Below are 7953 nucleotides of genomic sequence, written 5' to 3' on the forward strand. Positions count from 1 at the left end.
GAGGATGAAAAAGCATCTCTGAGATGCCTTCTGCAGGGTTTCTTGACAGGGATTTTTCAGGGAAAGATGGGGAATTCGGGCTTGCTGGAGTGCATAGGAATGATTTTTGTGAGCAGTTAGTGACTTCAGTGACTTTGAAACCCCAATTTGAATGTTAAACAACATTTTTTTTTTCAGTGAGGTGCTTAAAGTTGGATCCCTAAACGCCACCAGCCTGACTTTCAAAGCTGCTAAGCACCTGGGCTTCCCACAGTGTGTGCAGGAGCTTCCCTCTACCTGTGCCCTGAGCCAAGCAGAGGCAGAAAACAACCCTTAAAAGCTCTTCCAGCTCAGACCCTCACAGCCGTGCTGTGTGGGGACACTCCAGTCCACATTGCTCGACAGAAAGTGAATCCCCTGGAACTGAACTGTGTGGTGAATTCAGTTATACCCCTCCTACAAAATTCACATGTTAGCCCAAGTCTTTGGCTAAACCGGTGCCTAATCTTTTTCTCCCCTACAAAGCAAAGGTAGTCTCACAGGAACTTTGCCACCTTCCCTCTACAAAGCTCCTGGTGGTGGCTCATTGCCAGCACAGAGCAATAGAAACTTCCTAACACCTTTTCAGCCTGCTCTTAATAAGTCAAGGCAATTAACAGCTTCACTATTTACAAAACAAATCCTCTTTACAACACCTGAGAAAAAGAGTTACAAGTGTTTCCCAAACATTTCTCAGCTGGGGAGAACATCCACAGGAACTGTCTACTGGGATGTGTTGCAGCTGCTCTCTCTGGCTGGAGAGGACAGGTCTGTGTTCTCCAGGAGTTCCTACTGTGCTTCCATCCAGGAGGCCTGGTCAGCTGGGGAAGGTTCTTATCCAAGGCTTACCCCAAGGAGAGAGGTGTAGAGGGAGCCAGGGTGTGAATGTATTGCCCATCCCCTGCTCCTTGTTTCTGGTCGTACAGGAGGTGTGGATGAAGTAGGTTGTCCCCGTGGGCGGCTGGGGGGGAGTGGGTGACATACAGCAGGTTCACACCTCTGCAGGGGGATTCACAAGCTCCCCCACCTCTTTTTCTGGTTCCCTGCTCCCTCCTAGGATACATCACATGCCCCCCCGCTTGGCAAACCTCTGCCCTGGCTTACAGTGCAGTAAATTCCCCCTTTTCAAACAAGGAGATGAGCAATATAACAGAAGATTGATGGATTGGAAAGAATCAAATAAATGTAACTTGCAATGTACTTTCAAAATTAATTCCTTCCTCCTCTTTTCCTCTCCCCTCCCACTCTCCCTTCCCCCAAACACTCACAGTGGCCCCTGATTTATGACCAGGAGAGATGATGTGTTCCTAACTGAAATGTTATTTAGGTGCAGATGTGACTGCTGGGACAACATCACACAGGAGCACTCCCAGCCAAGGTGGTCTTGGTCCAAATGCTTCCAGGGTTTAGAAAAGACCCTCTCTAAAGCCTGTACTGCATCTTGGGCTCAAACTCATCCCTTCCAGAGGGTCTGAAATGCAGAGAGGGAAGGAGAGGGAGTTGGTGGAAACTCCAAGTGTCGTATGGAGCAGAGAGTGATGAGTTCAGTTGTGGGCACAGCCAGGAGAGAATAGCTCGTCAGGGGACATACAGCCACAGAGCCTGGACAGTATACGGCCCTTCATTTCCTCCTCTGATGCTTTCAACAGCTCACGGGATGCCATAAAAGATGATAATGACGAGGTCAGTAGGAAGACTGTAAAACAGTGGGGAGAGGCACCACGTTACCACACTTGGGCTCAAACTCAGGCCATGCACGGACCGAGTTTGCTGGTTGCAAGTTCTTTTGCTTGGGACAGTGGCCACACTCCCTGTCCCACCATAGAACCTGGCTGCTGGACTCAAAACTGTCATGTCATGAGTTACGTGGTCTCAAATGTGGGGTTGTGAAGTCAGTGGGACTCTTGTCATTGGTTTAGGTCAAGCCTGGCAGTTCAGTCAGACACAGACAAGGGTGAGGACAATGGTTCTCATGTTTCTTCCCAGTTCCACAGGCTTTTCTAACTCAGAACACCATGGCTCCCAGCCTGACACTTTTGGGGGATCATCCATCAAGATCATGAAACACAGTAATTTCTATTTCTCTCCCTTTTACCCAGGATCTACTCTGATCCAGATCTCCATCCCCACTCCTGCCAAGCAGAGGCTTCTGCTGGCCAGCTGCCATCAGCTGTGGTAGGGATAAGGCACCTCCTCCCTATCACTAAGTGGATTTCAAAGGCAATAAGCAAGAGAATAATTACATTAACTCCATCCTGAATGCCTCCCGAGGTGCTGAGCACTCCCAGCACCAGCACAGCACCACAGGGTTCATCCTCCTGGTTCATTCTTGCCCCGTGGGCTTTTCCCCTTCAGGGTACCAGGGCTATTATTTCAGGGTCCAGCCTCAGCCTCTGTTTCACCAAGCAGCCCCCTGTTGAAATTCCCTGTGAAATAGCTACAGGTTTTTAACAGCAGCACATGAAGTTTTTTGCCCCCCCTCAACCCTCCAGCTACTAAAGGCTGTGAGATGTGGATCTGGCTTTGAGAGAGCCCACAGGAGTGCTCAGCTCCCAGCCCTCACTCGGCTCCAGCTCCAAGGTGTGCGTGGGGAGCCTGGGCTGGCTCTGGCCAGGATGAGTGCAGGGCAGAGGACATCCCACTGCAGAGCTTTATCTCACCCATCGCCACTGAAGCCACAAATCACCGGCGGGGGCCTTTCAAGCAGTTGGGAGCACTAAATTGTACCTCTTGTATCCAGACACCATCCCAGGGCCAGGCCAGGTACATTGATAAGGAGATAGTGTAAATGGTCAAACAGGATGGAGCCCAAGGTTCCCAATTTCCTGTGCTTTATCCTAGCAAATGCTGTATCTGCAGCAGAGTCTTGTTTAGGTCGTTTTAGATTATCTCACTTTCCAAAGGGGGCTGCTCTGGCCAAGGATTTGCCACCATCCTGCTTTGGTGAAAAGGATCTCAGATTTCACATGGAACTAAGTACAGGGTGGTTTGTACGTTCTCAGCACAAATTTAATTACAGCTATGATCAAACAAATATTTGGGAAGAGTAACAAAGAGTGCTGTGAAGAGAACTGAGCGTGGCAATCAGCTCCTTCCAGCAGGAAGCCAAGAGAGGGTTTTAAACCCCGCTGGGACTCTGGGGCACTTTTCCTTTCTGTGTTCACTGAAGAAGATGTAATTGATCTCCACATCACCATGATTTGTTCAGTATCTAATTAACCACTCTGCCTCGTAATCAAGCTAACCACTGACAAAAATGCTTCTTCTCATTCCCTCAAAACTTGACTGTAGGAGAACACTGACCTCACCCCAGGGAACTGTTTTCTAGCACTAAAAATGCAGTTACATGTTGGTAGGCTCCCAAATCCACATGTGAAAATAAACTCCTCTATCATCTTGTGCATACAGTTCAGCTTCTTTTTAAGGAGATATAAATGCTTTACAGTATCCCATTAAAGCAATTTACATGTCTTGCTTTATTTTCCCAGATAGGCCATTAGTTCCTTGGAGATTACTGGCTTTTGGGAAAACATGTCAGCTCAGGAGTCACAGGATAACAGACTTGTCCTTCAGGTGCCACATCTGAGACAAATGCCACCCTGGGCTGTGTTTTGAACAACAACAGGCAGCTTCTCACACAGAACTTTTCACCCCCAAGACACTTTTTTGTCACAGCCACACAGCGATGGGGGAAAAAAAAGTAATTAAGGCCCAAAGGCTGGAAAAATGAGCACAGAAAGCAGTGAAGCACCACAGATAGGTGCTTGCAGGGTACAAGGGGACTTGCCAGAGATGTGCCCCACAGGAGCTACCTTCAGCAGCAGTTTGTCACCAGGGTCGTAGATGTCTGGGAAGTGAAGGGGGAAGAGCCCCAGTGGCAGGTCTGCTCCTTGGTTTAGCCCAGCATTGTCCTCTGCTCTGCTCTGTCAAGTGAAGGTCCATCAATCCTCGTTTGGCAGCTCTCTGGTGATTGAGGGGCTTCCCCACAGGTACTCTGGCTGCTAGAGACAGACAGGGAGGAATGGGACATGGCATCTCCAGCTCACCCATCTCACCAGCACGCAGCTGTTGCTGTGAGGGACCAGAGTCACACCCTTATTTTCTGAGGTACCAGGGAACACACACCCACTTCTCTGCTTGCTGAAAGCCAGAGGCTCTCAAGACAGCCACATAAAGGAAACCAGAAAAGGTCTATGGATAAAAAAACAACAAAAACTTTTTTAAAGTTTTGGACATGCTAGTCTTGCTTCTTAATTCCAACTGTCTCTTTTCCACCATGGACACATTGGCTTACAGCCTCTTCCTCAGGGGTTTGACTGCTAATTCTTTTGTTAAATACAAAAAAAAAAAAAAAAAGGAAATTTCCTTTTTTCTCCCTCTCAGGTATGTTTAGGTAACAGAAGCACATTCACACTTGGAGAGACTGGCCTGTTTTGCCAGGGAAACCCAAAACATTCCCATGCAGCTAATATTGCAGCTACCCTGGTGTCTTAAGTTCAGGCTGCAGCAGGGGGTGCAGGGTGTGCAGACACCTAAGGGGAATGTTGTAGCTTTCTGCATCTTTTCTTTGGAGGAAATAAGAAGATGATTCACAATTAACCCATTCAGTTAAATGAGTAAGGCTCTGGGGGATGAGCAAGAGATGGAGAGTCTATTAAGCCAGGCTGCCTTGGGGTAGTCTCTCCAAGTGTGAATGTGCTTCTGTTACCTAAACATACTTGAGAGGGAGAAAAAAGGAAATTTCTTCTGTGTTTAACCTTTTCTTCAAGGAAGAAAACCCATAGAACTGCAAATTAATACTAAGTGACAACGAAACAATTGATTTTTGTTTGAACTGGGTAGATAGATAAGGGTTCCATTTCTTGTCAGTTCAAGGGAGGGGAAATCAAAAGCTGCCAGTTTATACTGTCAGGATGTTACATTTTCAGGTGATACCCAAATTGACATAACAGCATTCACCACAGTAGAATTACACCAGGTTATAGTACCTAAGGATGTGGTCCAACATCATCTTCTGCAGTAAATCCATGAAAGCACACACAAAACTGTTCATCTAAAAATATACTTTACACCTTTTCCCTCATGCCAAATGATGAAGGGAAATGTCCAGGGCAGTCCCACCTACACACCCCAGGATTGCTGCAGAGCTGAGGTCACTAAGAGTATTTGCAAGGTGGAAAAAATATACTTTACACCTTTTCCCTCATGCCAAATGATGAAGGGAAATGTCCAGGGCAGTCCCACCTACACACCCCAAGATTGCAAATACTCTTAGTGACCTCAGCTCTACAGCAAGGTGGAGGCACAGGGAAACATTTCACATCAGCGTTGTAGGAGCTGAGGAAGACACAGGCAGCCAGAGCTGAGCTTGCAGAGAAGAGGAACATGCTGGTCCTTATTTGGCCTTTTCTCTACCTGTTCTCTTTGTTTCCCAGCTCCAAAAGTCAGTGTAAGTGAATGCAGCCTGTGGTTCCCTCTTGGATCATTGCCTTTAGTGCCTGTAGACAGCAGCACAGAAAACAAAACAGTTGGAGATGTCACTAGAGCATTTTCACTTCCACGTACAAGGGATGACTTCCCACTGCCCCTTGCAGCTCCCCAGCCTCCCCCTCCACAGCTGCCTTGCATAGAAGTTTTCTTATCACTATTTTCAGTTGAAATGTTCTTTTGGCTTCAGTTTGTTCCCACTAAACTGGATTTACATGTAATAATTACTGCAATGCTTAATAGCAAGGGATGTGTTAAAGTACCACCTCTTCTTTTACCGTAAGACATTCTTAAATGATGTTAGAACAGCTGATTCTTTAAGGCTATTCTGCAATACCTTAATTTTTAAAATAGTCCTTGGCTGGACTGAAAGAAAACTGGCCACTCACTTCTGATCCCTGATTTAGGAAGTCCAGAAGTCACTAACAGACTTGCCACAGGCATTACTACAGCAACAGCAGCATTCTGCATTAAAACATTGCACCACAGAGAGAAAGTCTCCACACATATTCAGGTAACCAGTTACTGCCTCCAAGGAAACTCTTCAAAACATGATATGCCAAATGATCCAAGCCCAAACGACTGGCAAACCTTGAGAACACAGGCATTAAACTCCCTGTTCCTACGTGCATTTAGGCACTTACACGTGCAGATCCCAGCAGTGCGTACGCAGTAACATCTGCTTGTGCAACGACCTGGATTTCCACTCCAAAGTCTAGGGCAGGAGACAGGTTCATGAGCACTAAAGTTCCAAGAAATGGACTGTTCAGCCTTGCAGTCCATGAGGAATTGAATGATCATGTGGATATTTGCCCACATTCAAATGGGAAAATGGAACTGTGAGGCACACAGGAGACTGGTGGGCAAGCATGAATGGAGTCCAGGAGCCTTGACTTGAGTTCTGTTCCCAAAAAGACAGTGAAGAGGCTTCCTCCACATTAACTCAGAGGACATTAGGTTGGGCTACAGATCCTGTTCACAGTGCCAGACCTCCTTTACTACAAGCAGATATTTTTTTTATTGATGAGATGTACTGACCTGTTGCTCAGCTGATAGGACGTGAAGCTGGAATTAAAGGGAGCTGGGTTTCATTCTTGATCCTGCTGCTGTTCCAAAGGATGACCCAAGGAGGTCCAAAGGATGACTGCCCTGTCCCTGACCTTCACACTTGTACGTATGAGTACTGCTGGGTCCTTTGTACAGCATTGCCTCATCTACTGAGGAGAGACAAAGAAACTAGGCATCGTTATGCAAACTATGCTTATGGATTGCTTAAAATTTTCAGGATTTATCCCATGTAGTCTAAAAAAGGAAGATTTTGCAGAGAGAACAAGCAACTGGTAAAGACAGATCATGGCTGCTTGGTAGTGTGGTGACACTCTTGCCCAGAGGTAATGATGGATTAACATCCATTCTAACACTGAGTTTGTAGAATGCCTCAACACGGAGTCAACACTCGGGTGAGGCAAAGTTTTATTGCTCTTCATTAAAAAAAAAGGCAATAAAAGGCTTCAGAACCATCACAGACCCTAACTCCACGAAGCTAATGATCAGTATGATAAACTATCACTTACATGAATAGGAAATTGAATGGACATTTCACTTCCTACACCTTTGTTGCTGCCATTCAATCACACTGTTGGTGCTATTCAGGGGAGCCAGCATGGTGCCTGTTCACAAGAGAACTTTGCAAAACAAAGACAGTCACGGTCAAAACTTTGCTGGTCAGTCCAGTACATTTACATGGAAGACCTCTGAAGGAAAAAGCAGCATTCTGAAACAGCCTTATGGGATAGTTTAGTTGGAAGTGGTAAGTAGCAGGGGATGATCCCAGGGCTATACAAGTGTGGTTGCCACAGAAAAAAAAAAGTATCTGGTTTTCATACTGAGCCTGGATCAAAATTCCCTTGTCCTGGCAAAAATACCACTGCACAAAACACTAAATGACAAAACAGAAATCAGCATTGCCCAAGTCCAGAGAAAAACAGCACAAACGCTTTGCTGGCAATAGGAGTGGGGAATGTGCTGTGCTAACATGTGACAACACACTTCAGATGTATGTATATCATCTGAGCAGCTCCCAGAAATCATCCAATTTTCCCTTAATGAAGGGAATGCAACTGCTCCAGATTTACAAGGAAGCAAACTGAAAGCACAGTTGGAACGCCTGTTTTTCCAAAGACCTTGTTATGCCACAGCTCTTCACGGTTCAGTGGCTAAATTACACATTATAAAAATAAGTGCAATTGAGAGACTGTGTTAATCTCAGAAGTTTAAACACGGCCCTGTAATGACTGGTTTATATTGGCCCCCAGTAAAGCACTTTATGGGGCACGTGGGAGATTTATCCGCACGCGCACGTTAAACGCCCCTGGGAATTTTCTCACATAGGGAGAGGAGGCCTGACACAGAACTAAATCCATACAAAACCACCATCCTTCACACTGA

Source organism: Merops nubicus, unplaced genomic scaffold (genome assembly GCF_000691845.1).
Source record: "Merops nubicus isolate BGI_N331 unplaced genomic scaffold, ASM69184v1 scaffold32799, whole genome shotgun sequence".
Classification (NCBI taxonomy): domain Eukaryota; kingdom Metazoa; phylum Chordata; class Aves; order Coraciiformes; family Meropidae; genus Merops; species Merops nubicus.